Source organism: Balaenoptera acutorostrata, chromosome 18 (assembly GCF_949987535.1).
Source record: "Balaenoptera acutorostrata chromosome 18, mBalAcu1.1, whole genome shotgun sequence".
NCBI lineage: Eukaryota > Metazoa > Chordata > Mammalia > Artiodactyla > Balaenopteridae > Balaenoptera > Balaenoptera acutorostrata.
In genome coordinates, this window is record NC_080081.1 from 29,280,668 (window position 1) to 29,295,427 (window position 14,760).

General features: G+C 38.6%; 1 protein-coding gene across 18 annotated transcripts in view; it reads right to left on the reverse strand.

Annotated features, from left to right (window-relative positions):
• The window catches only part of SCEL (sciellin), a 177,518-nt gene extending 163,273 nt beyond the window's left edge, over positions 1 to 14,245 (reverse strand). For 13 of the 18 annotated variants that reach the window (XR_009005864.1, XM_057532554.1, XM_057532542.1 and 10 more), the window contains exon 1: positions 14,225 to 14,244. The gene's annotated coding sequence lies outside the window, so the exon portion shown is untranslated. Of the gene's footprint in view, positions 1 to 14,224 lie in introns of all 18 variants that reach the window. The other 5 variants (XM_057532560.1, XM_057532547.1, XM_057532540.1 and 2 more) reach the window with 1 other exon arrangement.
• Between the last annotated feature and the right edge of the window lie 515 nt (positions 14,246 to 14,760).

Sequence of the window (14,760 nt, forward strand, 5' to 3'; positions counted from 1 at the left end):
CGCTTTGTTGCTGTCATCTCTGTAAAAGTCACATCAAGAAAAAAGTACTAATGCTAAGTGGTTACAGTGACTATCAACATATAAAATGGTAGAAACGAGGGGGAAACCTGTGGGAAATCAGTTGTCAGATGATCTGTTTCAGCCATTTAACATTCTGCCTCACGGAATATACAAGTTGAGTGATGAAATTAACATTCCCAGATTACTTCCGTCACTATTTCTTTGCGAAACTTCCACAGTCACCAGATTTTCTTACATAGACATAAGTTAGACATTGAACAACCTGCATACTCCTATTGCTTAGTGCAAAATGTTTTGTTACGTTAGTGGAACTGAAATAGGAAAATAAATAACTAGGAACCAGAAAACTCCCCTACTGACAAACAAAAGCGTTACTGGACCATAAGATGAGAGAGAAAGTTTATACTAATCTCTCTTTGGCAGCCACAGTGGTAAAGGTGCTTTAATCAGTGACTGGATGATTCTCTGAAAAGTTGTAAGAGAAGAAAAATTAATAATTGACACCCAGCACCCTTCTGGGTGGTCTCTTCATATTATTTTCTAACACTTTCACTATTTTCAGTGCAATGTTCTTATGATGTCTTTTGGATGCTCCCTACACACACACACACATGCACACACACAGAGACACACACACATCCTTACTAAGGTATGATTCCATTTTCCACACCTTTTCTCTCATCTCATTAACATAATAGGAGTTGATACTTATACAGTTTTTTTATATATTTGCTCATTCAAACCTATGAAGTACGTGGTTACTAGGTACCCTTATTATCCCCATTTTAAAGATGAAAGTGTGAGTTGCTGACCTAGTAAATTTTGGAGCTGGAATCCAAACACAGGCAGTCTGGCTCAATGTGAATTTGTTCTACAAATATATTCCATTTCCTCAGGAATATTTGTGAAATGAAAATTGTTGGCATTTCTCAGATAATTACATCTTCCACAAAACGTCACTCCTTAGCCTAGCTAAAATGTGTCTTCTCAAGGAAAATCAATAATACAGAACTGATCAGTCTATTGGAAGAGTATTTTGGGAAGGGGGCTATTTGTATCACCCAAATCACTCTCTTTGGACACTCAACCAGTTCGTACAAGCTGGCCTTCCATCAGAATCCTATGTGTGACGATGCTTGAGCTACTAACATACAATATGAACATGAGAAAGTAAGTTAATTTTGCAATTTTAAAAATGAGATTGGTAAGAGAGAGCCCTGCTATACCTGAGCCAATAATGTATTCAAAACTTTCGAAATGGTTTCCTTTTCTCTTTTATGAGGCCCAAGTTTTTGATCTAAGGAAACTTCTGGAATTTTATTATTTCCTGCTTAGTATTGAGCTGCTATTCTTCCATATCATTTATATTTCATTATTTTCTTCACTCTACCACTGATTTTTTTTCCTCTGTGCTTCTAGCCTTTTGAATCTGACAAATACAGACATTAAAAAAGATGTTTTATCTATTGTGATCATGACATACTTTATATTTCTGAGTTCTGATGCTGAGTCTTTCAGAAAGGCATTATCAACAGAAGCTACTCCTTGTAAAGTGGTATATTTATAACAATAATTGATATTTTACATTCTGTGAGGTGGATTTTTTGGTCCCTGTTTGCAGATGAAGAAAGTGATGCTCAGGGAGATATTGTGCATTTCCCAGGACTAACCAGTGGGTGAGGGCAGGAACCAGAACTCATTCAGATCTCCTGACTCCAAATTTTGTGCTCCTTCTATAACACTGTGGTGTCATGCCTTTACTAGAATTAAAGGGTCCATGTTATAATGGTAAGATGAAGTCCATGAGTTATATCTTTAATATAGAGTCAATGAAAATCATGATTCAATTTCTAAAAACTCACTAAAAATTCAAGCAATATTTCCATAAACACATTCACTTACATCTTTGGCCAATGCAAGTTTTATGGTGTCCATTGCCCACCCTCTCTTCTGTTGGAAACTGGAAAACTGATTGACCATACCTGGTGAGAGAGAGCAGCCATATTGTGTACATGGATTCCACCCCCATCCCCTGTACATGGGATTGGACCAGAGCAAGGCATTTGTCTGAAAGGCAGCCAATCTACTGGCCTGCTAGGAACCAATGCCAATGTGGCCCCACTTAAAAAGATGAACCGAGCCAAAGAGATTCCTCCCTTGAGAATGTGGGACTGAGTTCGCAGCAGGGTCAGAGCTATCTTGTAGAAAGTATCAGGACAGCCATGACAGTTCACTGGCAAGCTGAAGTTCTGAGGAAATGAAAATCAAATGTATAAATAATAAGAGCCACCGTTTATATGGTACTTACTATGTGCTGCATACTCTTAGTTTATTTACCTTATGAAGTTATTACTGTGGTTAACAATTCCCCACCACCACCATTTTACTGATGAGAATACCAAGGCTCACAGGAATTAAAAAACTTGTCCAAGATCACATACTAGTGAGACTACTAGCTGGGAGAGCAAGACTGAAACCCAGGCCATGTGGCCTTGCAGCCAAATTTGATTTCACATAAAGGCAGCTTAGTGTACAGACATAGAGAAGATAATAAATGGCAATGCACATGCAAAGGGAAGCAGAAAGTCACAAGAGACAAAGACTTGGAAACAGGAGTGGAGAGAGAGCATGTGATGCACAAGAGGCGTCCAGCTCCCAGCTACAGTTTACTCCTCTTCTCAGACTCCCATGAAATCCCTGATTATGTCCTTACGTAGGACAGCTTAGTGCATCTGTTCCTTGTAAATGAGACATTCCTAAATAAAATACTACTACTCATTTCTGTACTTTGTAAATATAGTCTCTAAAGGTACTACAATTTATACTACTGTGAATTTCTTGTTTGAGGTAAAGAGAACCTGTGTAGAGCAAGTATATTGGTGCCATTTTTCAAACAGCATTTGCTCACTCTTTGGTAATTCTTGCAATATTTCAAACTTTTTTATTATTATTATATTTGTGTGGTGATCTGTGATCAGTGATCTTTGATGTTAACATTCTAACTGTTTGGAGGGCACCACGAACTGCACCCATATAAGACGGCAAACTTAATCGATAAATGTGTGTTCTGACTGCTCCATCGACCAGCCATTCCCCATCTTTCTCCCTCTCCTCAGGCCTCCCTATTCCCTGAGACAAAACAACATTGAAATGAGAGCAATTGATAACCCTACAGTGGCCTCTAAGTGTTCAAGTGAAAGGAAGAGTTGCATGTCACTCACTTTAAATCAAAAGCTAGATGATTGGGCTTCCCTGGTGGCACAGTGGTTAAGAATCCGCCTGCCAATGCAGGGGACACAGGTTCGAGCCCTGGTCCGGGAAGATCTCACATGCTGTGGAGCAACTAAGCCTTTGCACCACAACTACTGAGCCTGTGCTCTAGAGCCTGCGAGCCACAACTACTGAGCCCTCGTGCCGCAACTACTGAAGGCCGCGTGCCTAGAGCCCATGCTCTGCAACAAGAGAAGCCACCGCAATGAGAAGCCCACGCACCACAACAAAGAGTAGCCCCCGCTCGCTGCAACTAGAGAAGGGCTGCGTGCAGCAACAAAGACCCAAGTCAGCCAGAAGTAAATAAATAAAATAAATAAATTTATTTTAAAAAAATTAAAAAAAGAAAAGGCTAGATGATTAAGCTTAGTGAGGAAGGCATGTCAGAAGCCAAAATAGGACAAAAGCTAGGCCTTTTATGTCAGTTAGCCAAGTTGTGAAAGCAAAGGAAAAGTTCTTGAAGGAAATTAAATGTGCTACTCCAATGAACACACAAATGATAACAAACAGCCTATTGCTGATACAGAGAGAGTTTTAATGGCCTGGGTAGAAGATCAAACCAGCCACAACATTCCCTTAAGCCAAAGCTTAATCCAGCGCAAGGCCCTAAGTGTTCAGATCTATGTAGACTGAGAGAGGTGAGGAAGCTGCAGGAGGAAATTTGAAGCCAGCAAAGGTTGGTTCATGAGGTTTAAGGAAAGAAGCCATCTTCATAACATCAAATTGCAAGATGAAGCAGCAAGGGCTGGTGTAGAAGCTGCAGCGAGTTATCCAGAATTGCTAGCTAAGATAACTAATGAAGATAATTAATGACAGATTTTCAATGTAGATGAAACAGCCTTCTATCAGAAGAAGATGCCATCTAGGACTTTCATAGCTAGAGGGGAGAAGTCAATGCCTGGCTTCAAAGCTTCCAAGGACAGGCTGACTCTCTTGTTAGGGACTAATGCAGCTGATGACTTGAAGTTGAAGCCAATGCTCATTTCCCATTCTGAAAATCCTAGGGCCCTTAGATTTATGCTAAATCTACTCTGCTTGTGCTATATAAATGGAACAATAAAGTCTGGATGACAGCACACCTGTTTTCAACATGGTTTATTAAATATTTTAAGCTCACTGTTGAGACCGACTACTCAGAAGAAAAGATTCCTTTCAAAATACTACTGCTCATTGACAAGGCACCTGCTCACCCAAGAGCTCTGATGGACATGTACAATGAGATTAATGTTGTTTTCATGTCTGCTAACACAACATCCATTCTGTAGCCCAAGGATCAAGGAGTAATTTTTACTTTCAAGTCTTATTATTTAAGAAATACATTTCATAAGGCTACAGCTGCAATATATAGTGATTTCTCTGATGGATCTAGGCAAAATAAATTGAAAAGCTCCTGGAAAGGATTCACCATTCTAGATGCCATGAAGAACATTTCATGATTCATGGAAAGAGGTCAAAATATCCACATTTACAGGAGTTCAGAAGAAGTTTAGTCCAACCCTCATGGATGACTTTGAGGGGCTCAAGACTTCAGTGGAGGAAGTAACTGCAGATGTGGTGGAAATAGCAAGAGAACTAGAATTAGAAGTGGACCCTGAAGATGGGACTGAATTGCTGCCATCGCTGATAAAACTTTTAAATTTCCTTTTACTTAAAAAAATTTTTTTTTATTTGAGTGTATTTGCTTTACAATGTTGTGTTAGTTTCTACTGTACAGCAAAGTGAATCAGCCATACGTATAGATATATCCCCTCTTTTTTGGATTTCCTTCCCATTTAGGTCACTATTAACACATATATATGGAATCTGAAAAAATGTATATAGACGATCTTATTCGCTGGTAAAACTTTAATGGCTGAGGAGAACTTCCTATGGATGAGCAAAGAAAGTGGTTTCTTGTGATGAAATCTACTTCTGGTGAAGATGCTGTGAAGACTGTTGAAATGACAACAAAGGATTTAGAATATTACATAAACTTAGTTGCTAAAGCGGTGGCAGGGTTTGAGAGGATTGACTCCAATATTGAAAGAAGTTCTACTGTGGGTAAACTGCTATCAAACAGCATTGCATGTGACAGAGAGATTGTTCATGAAAGAGTCAATCGATGTGTATAGTTCATTGCTGTCTTATTTCAAGAAATTGCCACAGACACCCCAACCTTCAGTAACCACCACCCTGATCATCCGCAGCCATCAGCATCGAGGCAAGATCCTCTACCAGCAAAAAGATTACAACTTGCTGAAGGCTCAGATGATGTTTAGCATTTTTTAGCCATAAAGTATTTTTAAATTAAGGCATATACATGAGTTTCTTTAGACAATGCTATTGCACACTTAATAGACTACAGTAGAGTGTAGACTTTTATAACTTTTATACACGCTGGGAAACCCCAAAATACATGTGATTTGCTTTATTGTGATATTCACTTTATTGTGAACAAATAAAGCAATAATGGTCTAGAACCAAACCCACAATATCTCTGAGGTATGCCTGTACATATGCAAATTCACTAGGAAAAATATTTTGAGAACCTAATAGATTCATGGCAAAGAGATGACTAGGCACTTCAAAAAACAAAACAGCACTTGTTATCAAATATTTGGGAAAGTGATCAACCTCATGAGTAATCAAACGATGCCAAAAGCAGTATGGTACTATAGTTCATCCAAAATTTTACCTCGTACAGAGGCTTTTAGGAAACCATACACAACTATGGGTACAGTGCTATGAAACCAGGACTTTCCCATATCGGGTCCCTTCCTGACAGGACCACGACCTGTATAATTCTTTTAGAAGCAATTTGACGACCTGTACTTTGGTGGGTGTGGTGGATTGGTGCTCAGCCGCCACTCCTACCTCCTTCACTAAAATGGCTTCATAACCTGCTAAACTGCCAAAGCCAGAAAACTGAAAATTCATTTTCCAGTTTCCCTCATAGCTGTGATTCTAATACGATTTAAGTTGGTACAAGTCTATGCCCTTGGTAAGATTTGGAAAGCAGACATGAGGCAGTGGCCATCCTTGGCTGCTTCGGCATTTTTGTTTTTTTGATTGAAGTATAATTGACTTACAATGTTGTGTTAGTTTCAGGTGTACAGCACAGTGATTCAGTTATACATATATATATATATATATATATATATATATATATATATATATTCTTTTTCAGATTCTTTTCCCTTATAGGTTATTACAAAATACTGAGTATAATTCCTTGTGCTATACAGTAGGTCCTTGTTGGTTACCTATTTTGTATATAGCAGTGTATATATGTTAATCCCAACCTCCTAGTTTATCCCTCCCCCTGCTTTCCCTTTGGTAACCATAAGTTTGTTTTCTATGTCTGTGGGTCTATTTCTCTTTTGTAAATAAGTTCTTTTGTATTTTTTTTTTTTTTTTTTTTAGATTCCATGTACAAGTGATAGCATATGGTATTTGTCTTTCTTTTGCTTGGTATGATAATCACGAGGTCCATCTATGTTGCTGTAGATGGTGTTATTTCATGCTTTTTTATGGCTGAGTAATATTCCATTGTATATATGCACCACGTCTTCTTTATCCATTCATCTTTCAATGGACATTTAGGTTGCTTCCGCATTTCTTTTGGCAAGCATAGAAGTGGAGGCATTTGGGTTTACAAATGTGACAGCATGAAGAGAATTGCTAGTGTTCCTTCACTTCCGTTACGGGTGTCAAATATGGGGCATCCATTTGCTGGCTTGGGTTTCAGCTGGTGCAGTGTGGTTTTGCTTATGGCAACTGTGGTAGCTTCCTGGCCATTCCTAGAAGAGGCATCAGTCCCCTTGCTAGCCTGGTTCTGAGTGTGGAATTGACAATTATTCCCGGAAGCTCAACATAGACTCTCCCCACAAATTCTGTAAGCCTTTTAATTTCTTATTATAAACCTTTTTCACTATTCTCTGTGGTTCTGTTCTCTGACTGAACCCTGGTTCAGATACACTCATCAAATGTCTCTAAAATGCTCATATTATTGTCCCAATCATTCCACTTCTGGACTCCAGTCTATTTAAATAATACTTAAGAAGTATAAGATTTATAAGCAAAAGTATGCATAGTTGTATAATAGAAATTTTAAACTAAATAATCAACAATGGGGACTAATTAATTATAGGACATTCATTCAGTACGGAGGAAAAATGCTAATGCTAATAATAATAATAATAATAGCTCTGCTCTCCTGTCTCTAAAATTTTGCTCATACTCTGTACTTCTCAGAAAACACCATCTCTGGCACTCCGGTTCCCTGTCCCTATGGCTTCCTCTCCTTTGTCTAATTACTGTGGTTCTTCCTTATCCTTCAAATATTAATTGATTGCCTACCATGTGCCAGACAACCATCTAGACACTGCATGTACAGCAGCAAAAAAAAAAAAAAAAAACAGACAAAAATCCATGAATCCATGAAGCTTAAGTTCTAGATAAGGAAACAGCCAACAAAAAAATTTTAGAGTAATATATACGGCATATGATATGCCATATAGTTCTCCTTTAGGAAACCTCCTATGACTCCTCAAAACCGGGTTTGGTATCTATCCCTCCCTTAGCAATCTCAGTTCATACTACAAGTTATATACATCATACTATATTGAAATTGCCTTTTTCCCGGCAAGACACTTTTTGACAATAAGCTCTTTGAAGGCAGGGCCTTATCTCTTTTGTTTAGTAGTCTACCCTAGTATATAGTCAACATTCAATAAATACGCTAACTCCATAAATAGATGAATGATGTTTTGAAGATTTTTCACTAAATCGAGAAAATTGCTATAACGATATACTAATGATAAAGGAGCAAACTTCAAAATGTTATGCACTGCAGAATGATGATAATGTTGAAGCTGGGTGATGGGTTCATAGGAATTTAGTCTTCTTTTTATTATACTTTTGTGTATATTTGAAACTTTCAATAATATAAAGCTTAGAAAAATGTTATGCAAAATTTAATACCACTTATGTAAAGAACACTTTACACACACACACACACACACACACACACAAAACACAGGAAAGAAATACCTTAAAATTTTGAGTTTGTTATTATAGATTGTTTGAATATTTTTGCTGTGGTTGGCAGAATTCTAAGATGACCCGTGATTTTAGTCGTCTCCCCTTGAGTGTTAGCTGGACCTGTGAATATGATGGGATACCTCACTCATGATTAAGTTACATCATATGGCAAAGGTGAAGAGATTTTGCAGTGATAATCAAAGCCCCTTACCAGTGAGTTGAGTTCATCAAAAGGAAGATGATCTTGGGTGGGCCTGGCCTAATCAGGTGAGCCCTCTGAAAGCCAGCCCAGATCTTCCCTGAAAGGAGAAACTCCTGGGGCTTAAAGAAGTAAGCTACAATGAGTTCTACAGCTGCAGAAAATGAATTTTTGCCAACAACCACTTGGGTTTGGAATCATACCATAAACCTCAGATGAGACTACAGTCCCTAGTGACAACATGAAGGCAGCCTCTGAGCAGAGGACCCAGCTGAGCTGTGCCCAGACTCCTGACCCACAGAAACTGTGAGATAATAAATGTATGTTGTTTCAAGCTACTAAGCCTGTGGTAAATTGTCGTGCAATTAAATTTTCGATAGAAAATGAGTACATTTCCTTCCCACTTATCTGATTTTTCCAGATTTTTTATAATAAATATATTTATTTTATAAGAGAAGAAAAAACTTTCTATAACAAAAATAAAACTAGCATAGATAATTTAAGTCAGCCAAGTCATACTTTGCAGAAAAGTGAACTGACGTTATTTTTCTTACTGTTGTTAGCAAAGAACTACATTAAAGAGGAGGAAATCTTCTCTTTGTACTTTAATGTTTGGGATCAGCTCCAAAGTTACCCAGCTCAAGGACAAAAGCTTCACTCTATATAATCAAACTGAGTGGGTTCTGAAAATGAATGTGCTGAAAGATAAACCTCTGCATAAATCATTCTTCTCTTACTGTACTAAGCTTCCATGAAACCATCCTGAACAAACAGATTTTAATTTCAGTTTAGACAGCAACACCCAGCAGGTTACCCCACTGATTAATGATGATAAAACAGTGGAAAAGGAAGCCATTCATGAAACAATATAACAATCAATCAAGCTATGGCTGATAGCATTCAAACACTGTCAAATATTATACTTGACTCTCTAGCACCACTCCATGGAGACCAGCTGAGCTGCCAAACACTTTAACTCTTATAAAGCAGAAACTAACACACCACTGTAAAGCAACTATACTCCAATAAAGACGTTAAAAAAAGATTAATAGCAAATGTATCAATGCAAACGTTCACAGTATCAAGCAGGATGATAACTCAAAGATATAACATGGTATTGACTGATCACCCACGATGAGCTGGATTCACTATGTTGCATTCTTAGCTTAAATCCTGTTAGAGAAACATACTTTTTCCTCCAACACCAATCTGCCACCTGCATCTGCCACAATGACACATTTAACATGGAGATGGGATAGGGAATCATCACCCTGGCATCTTTCAAGTCCCTGCTGGTGATTTTGTGATTCCTTCCACCATGTGAAATTGGTTTTTTTATTTATTATTTTTTGGATTTTGTATCATGTATTATTTCATTATTCTCTCAATCTGTGTTTACACTGGTCACCTCAAGAGGTCCAGGACCTCCACAATAGCTCCCAATCCCTCAATTCTAACCCTAATTGGCTCTGTGAGAAATGAAGCAATCCCTCCCCCCCGACCCCAAACCCAATTTATTTTTTCCATGGCACTACCTGACATACCATATATTTCACTTATTAATCTGTGTTCTTCCTCCAGGACTTTTACTCCATCAAGGCAGAAATTTTTGTTTGTTTTGTTCACTAATGACCACTGCATAGTGTCTGACATAGAGTAGGCAATCAGTACAAATTGTTTAATGAGTGAATTAAGTATTTTTTGAAAACCATTAGGAAGAATTCCAGGGGCTTCCACTGACCTCTTTTTATCATATTAACCTGTTTTCCATGTGTCAGGGTCAACAAAGGGATTTTGTAGTTGCTGAGGGTTTTCTTTCCAATCATAAAATCAGGAACAGAGCAAAGTAACAGAGATGAGTCCAGGTTCTACTGATGTAGATTCAGCTCAAAACTCCATTTATTACCTGATCCCCATAAACCCTCACACTGACCGATAGGTCACAGCAGGGTTCTGGACCCTCAGGAACTAGTTGCTCAGAGCAACTGTTGTACTAAACCTGAAAGGTCTAGGCATTTCCCTTTCCCGATGTCCAGTCATCCCAATAGCTGAAGGTCCCTTTGCAGAAGACGTTGGAAGAGATGCACACTTGAAAAAGTGAATTCTTTTTCAAGACTACATAGCCTTCCTTTTAGTACCGAGAATTTAAGTTTGGAAATTGGGTAAAAAGGCCAACACTTTCTTATGTGGTAGTTCAAGTTGGACCTCTGATTACTGTACCTAGAGTGTTGGGGGTTTAGTTGATGTAGGTATTATTTTACAAATCAAATACTCTCTCGGTGTGCTGTAGGTATAGTTCATTTCTAGAATGCCCATGAGTGTTTAGCAAATACCAGAGATCTCTGGGGATAGGACCACCCTGATTACCACATTGCCTCAGCCTCTCCTTCCTCCCTCAGCTATCCAAACCCCAGCTGCCTCCATGGCTGTTACATGGCTTCTGCCACTCTGGGATTCTGGTATCAAAGTAAAATCAGAGAGCTCATTTCAACTGTGTCTCCTCTCACTGCATTCTAGGTCCACAAAGAACAGCCTCTATAGCGATTTTCTTAAAGGCTTGGATGAATTTCTCAATGCATGGCTCCGTGGAAAGGACTTGGGGCCACAGTTGGGAGTTATGGGAATGGATTGCACACAGGAAACTCACTCCCATCTCTAAGTCTTAATTTCTTCTTCTTTATATTATACCAGGAATGTCTAGGCTACCTTTCAGCCCAAAATTTCGTCACTAAAGTAACTTTAATCACTGCCAGCTGAATATAGAATTGCACATAGGTGCATGCACAAACTGTGAAACATTCTGCTTCATCGAAATCGTGTTCCTCCATCCTTGGTTAACAGTCCTCGGAATTCAGTCCCATGTGTATCAGCCAGATTTTTGCAAATATAAGTGAATAAAATCTTGCAATTCTTTTAGGTTGTCTTTGCAAAAGCCCCTGGGGCATGCTCACACTGGTGGGGTCAGAGTGGATTTGCAGTGGCATTAACGGTTTGAATGCTGAGCAACACAGCTCCTCTCACAGGTCTCCACCCAATGTTGGGACCTCTGCTTAGTCTCCTATGTTAGTTGAAGGTGGAATTTCTACATAAGAGACAAGGGAAGGTTATAAAATTGATGTAAGCAACTTGGAGGCTAAATCTTTGAGTGCACATTTCAACTGTGGCTGACAGAGATTATTCATTTAGCACTACTTTAGAAAGTGACTGGTTTTCAGTGGTGCCTTGAGCTGAGAGTTAAGAACTTTGAGTTTGTGATTTTTTGCTACCAAACTGTCCCACACTGTTATTACACTGTCCCACGGTTATTCCCACAGCTTTACCCACACATACACAGTTAATAAATGAACTAATATCCCAGACCTCATAAATCAAAATAGCAATGTTTCATTCTATAGCAGTAAGTCAAAGACTATGTAAGTACAGGGTATATCACACTCTAACTTTGAAGGAGATTCCTAGAGAGCCTCCTCTGATGACTACAAAGTGACAGGTCCATTAATTAGTACATATCATATAGGGCTCTAAAAGAGCACTGAGCATGAATGATACCAAACAGGTCATCACTATTATAAGCAACTCAAAAGTTTCAACTATCTAAATCAAGTCAACTCAAGGAGAAACATATGGCCATATCTGGAAATAATATGATAGTAGAAAAGGCAATATATTTCTTGTATACATCCAAAATGTGAATCATGCCAAAAGAACTGGCTTGACTTAATTAAAAAAAAAAAACAGTGAAAAGGGTTTTATAGATACAGTGTTTTAAGTCACTTATAGTACTGAAGAATGCTCCTGCTAGAATAACTTCCTAAAGTATAAATCTGATCATTTCATTGTCTGCCTCAAATTCCTCATTGACCCTCAAAATAGGCCCTACATCTCTTGGAATGGAGATTATACATGAAGAACAGGTAAATAAAATCTGATTTAAACTTTTTAAAAATTCCTCCTCCACTTACCCAGTGCTAGAGAATAGAGTTTTTCAACTGTCTCTACCAGATATCAATGATTCTATAATGATTTAACTAAGGGGAGGAAATATGGCCTCCTATTGCTATTCCCACATCATGGCCTTGGCAAGTCATTTGGCCTCTTTAAGTTCAGTTTCCACATTTGCAAAATGAAGAAATTGAGCAATGTTCTTTCCAGCCCTAAAAGATTGTCAGCTCTCCTTGGCAAAGTCCACTTGCCCATGCTCTGCTCCCACTTAAAATGGGCTCTGTTTCCATTTGGCTTGATTAATCAAGGTAATCAGCCAAAGATGATAAAACAAAATTGTAAAATTGCCAGGTCTAAGTCACATAAGCAAAAAATAATCTGGTTATTTGGCATTCTCATAATGCTTTATTATGTTTTCAAACAATGTTTGGCCATAAACAAAAATTGTACTTAAAAAGACCCAGAGACCCAGAGATGAAAGAAATTGTCATTGACAAAATGGATCCAACAAGTCAAAAGCAGAGAAAGTGACATTTTAAATGGGTGAATGAATGATCCCATGAGTGACTGGATGAGCCACACGTATTTTTGGTATGGGTCTCACATAGGCAAGGGATGACACAATTCGGATTGAGCCCTACTTCTTGGGTCCTTGTCCCTTCTCTATTCCACTCATCCTGCCTCACCTGGAGCTGGGATGATGACTCTCCCACCCGACACCAGCGACCACTATTCTGACGCTCCCATTCATCCCTCCTTGTTACAATTACATAATTCATCCAACCTTCCCCAAGCATTTGCTAGACATACCAATGTTTCATAAAACTCCCCAAGTAAATAAATTATCAAAATCTTTCTCCCTCATCCTCATTGCCTTTCTAGCCTCTGCTCTGTCCCTTGTTCTGCTCCAGTCACACTGGACTCTCTTCCCCCTCACACATGGCGGATGCCTCCGAGTGTCCTCCCCTTCCTCCCTCCTCCTCCCTGGACTACTCCCACCCATCATATGTCTCTCCAGCTCCATCTCTGTCTCACCTGCTCCACTGGCCCTACTTCTCCCCCTCATGGCTCCCCGAACCCGGAGCTTTATCTTGGAATGTGTGCTTTATCCCAAGCTTCAACCTAGTAATCCCCAGACACATTTCCCTCCCCTCATTCAAATTTCAACCAGATTAGAAGTGATACATTGAACAGTGACTGAACCTTCATTTTTGGTAAGGAAGTAAGTTGTGGAATTTCAGAATAAAACTTTTACTCTTAAATAGTAATTACTGATTGGGAATGACATCTCTGAAAATCAATAATTAAGTTTTTTGGTGAAAACATAATGGAATCATACTTTATTCAACAAACATATTGAGTGCCTAATATTCTAGGGTAAAAAGACGAAAAAGATATATTCTTGAGCTTAAAAAGTACATAGCCTACTAAGAGAGGTAGACATGCAAATAACTAGATTACAATGGCAAAATTGCTGCAATAGACATATGATTTAGGTGGAAGAAAATGCAAAGCAAAGTGCTATCATGGTTTTTACTGGAATATATCAATATTAAAATTGTGTTTACTTCTTTGATTCTCCCTTTAGATTATAGGATGTTGAGCAACCAGACTATGTCTTTGACATCTTTGATATTTCTAGCATCTAGAAAAATACTATATCTTGCATATAGAAGTCATACAATAAGTGTTGACCTGAATTATTAGTTCCACGTGGGGCAAGGGGAAAATTCATGGATGGATTTGCAGAGAAGGTAACATCTACCTTACCTCAGAAGGTAACATCTGAGCTGGATCTTGAAAGGTGAGTTGGAATTTCCTATGAAGATATAGGAATAGAATTGCATTTGAAAAATCATGGGAGATATAAAATAGTAATAACAACAGCTAACATATAATGTACCATAAACTATGCTATAAGCATATGCATTGTCATTATATGAATTGTCATTTTATTGTTATTTCAACTAAATGATGTAGGTACAATTTTTACCAATGAGGAAAGTGAGGATACAGTGATTAAAAAACATGTCCAAGGTCACCCAGTGGTGAAGCTGGGATTTGAATCTCAGGGACACCCATGATTCTCTGACTCCAAAGCCTAAGAGCTAGGAAACACTACATGCTTTTCCAGAATCGAGCCAGTTCCAGTGTCCCAAGCAACTCAGGACCTATGGTCACCAGTTGTCTCACCACCTCCTGAGAGTGGGTACCAATCTATCCCATCTACTCTTGTGAGTCTACCATTTTCATGATACGACTTCTTTATGCCCCGCCAGCTCTTTGAGTCTATCTCATCTTTGCTT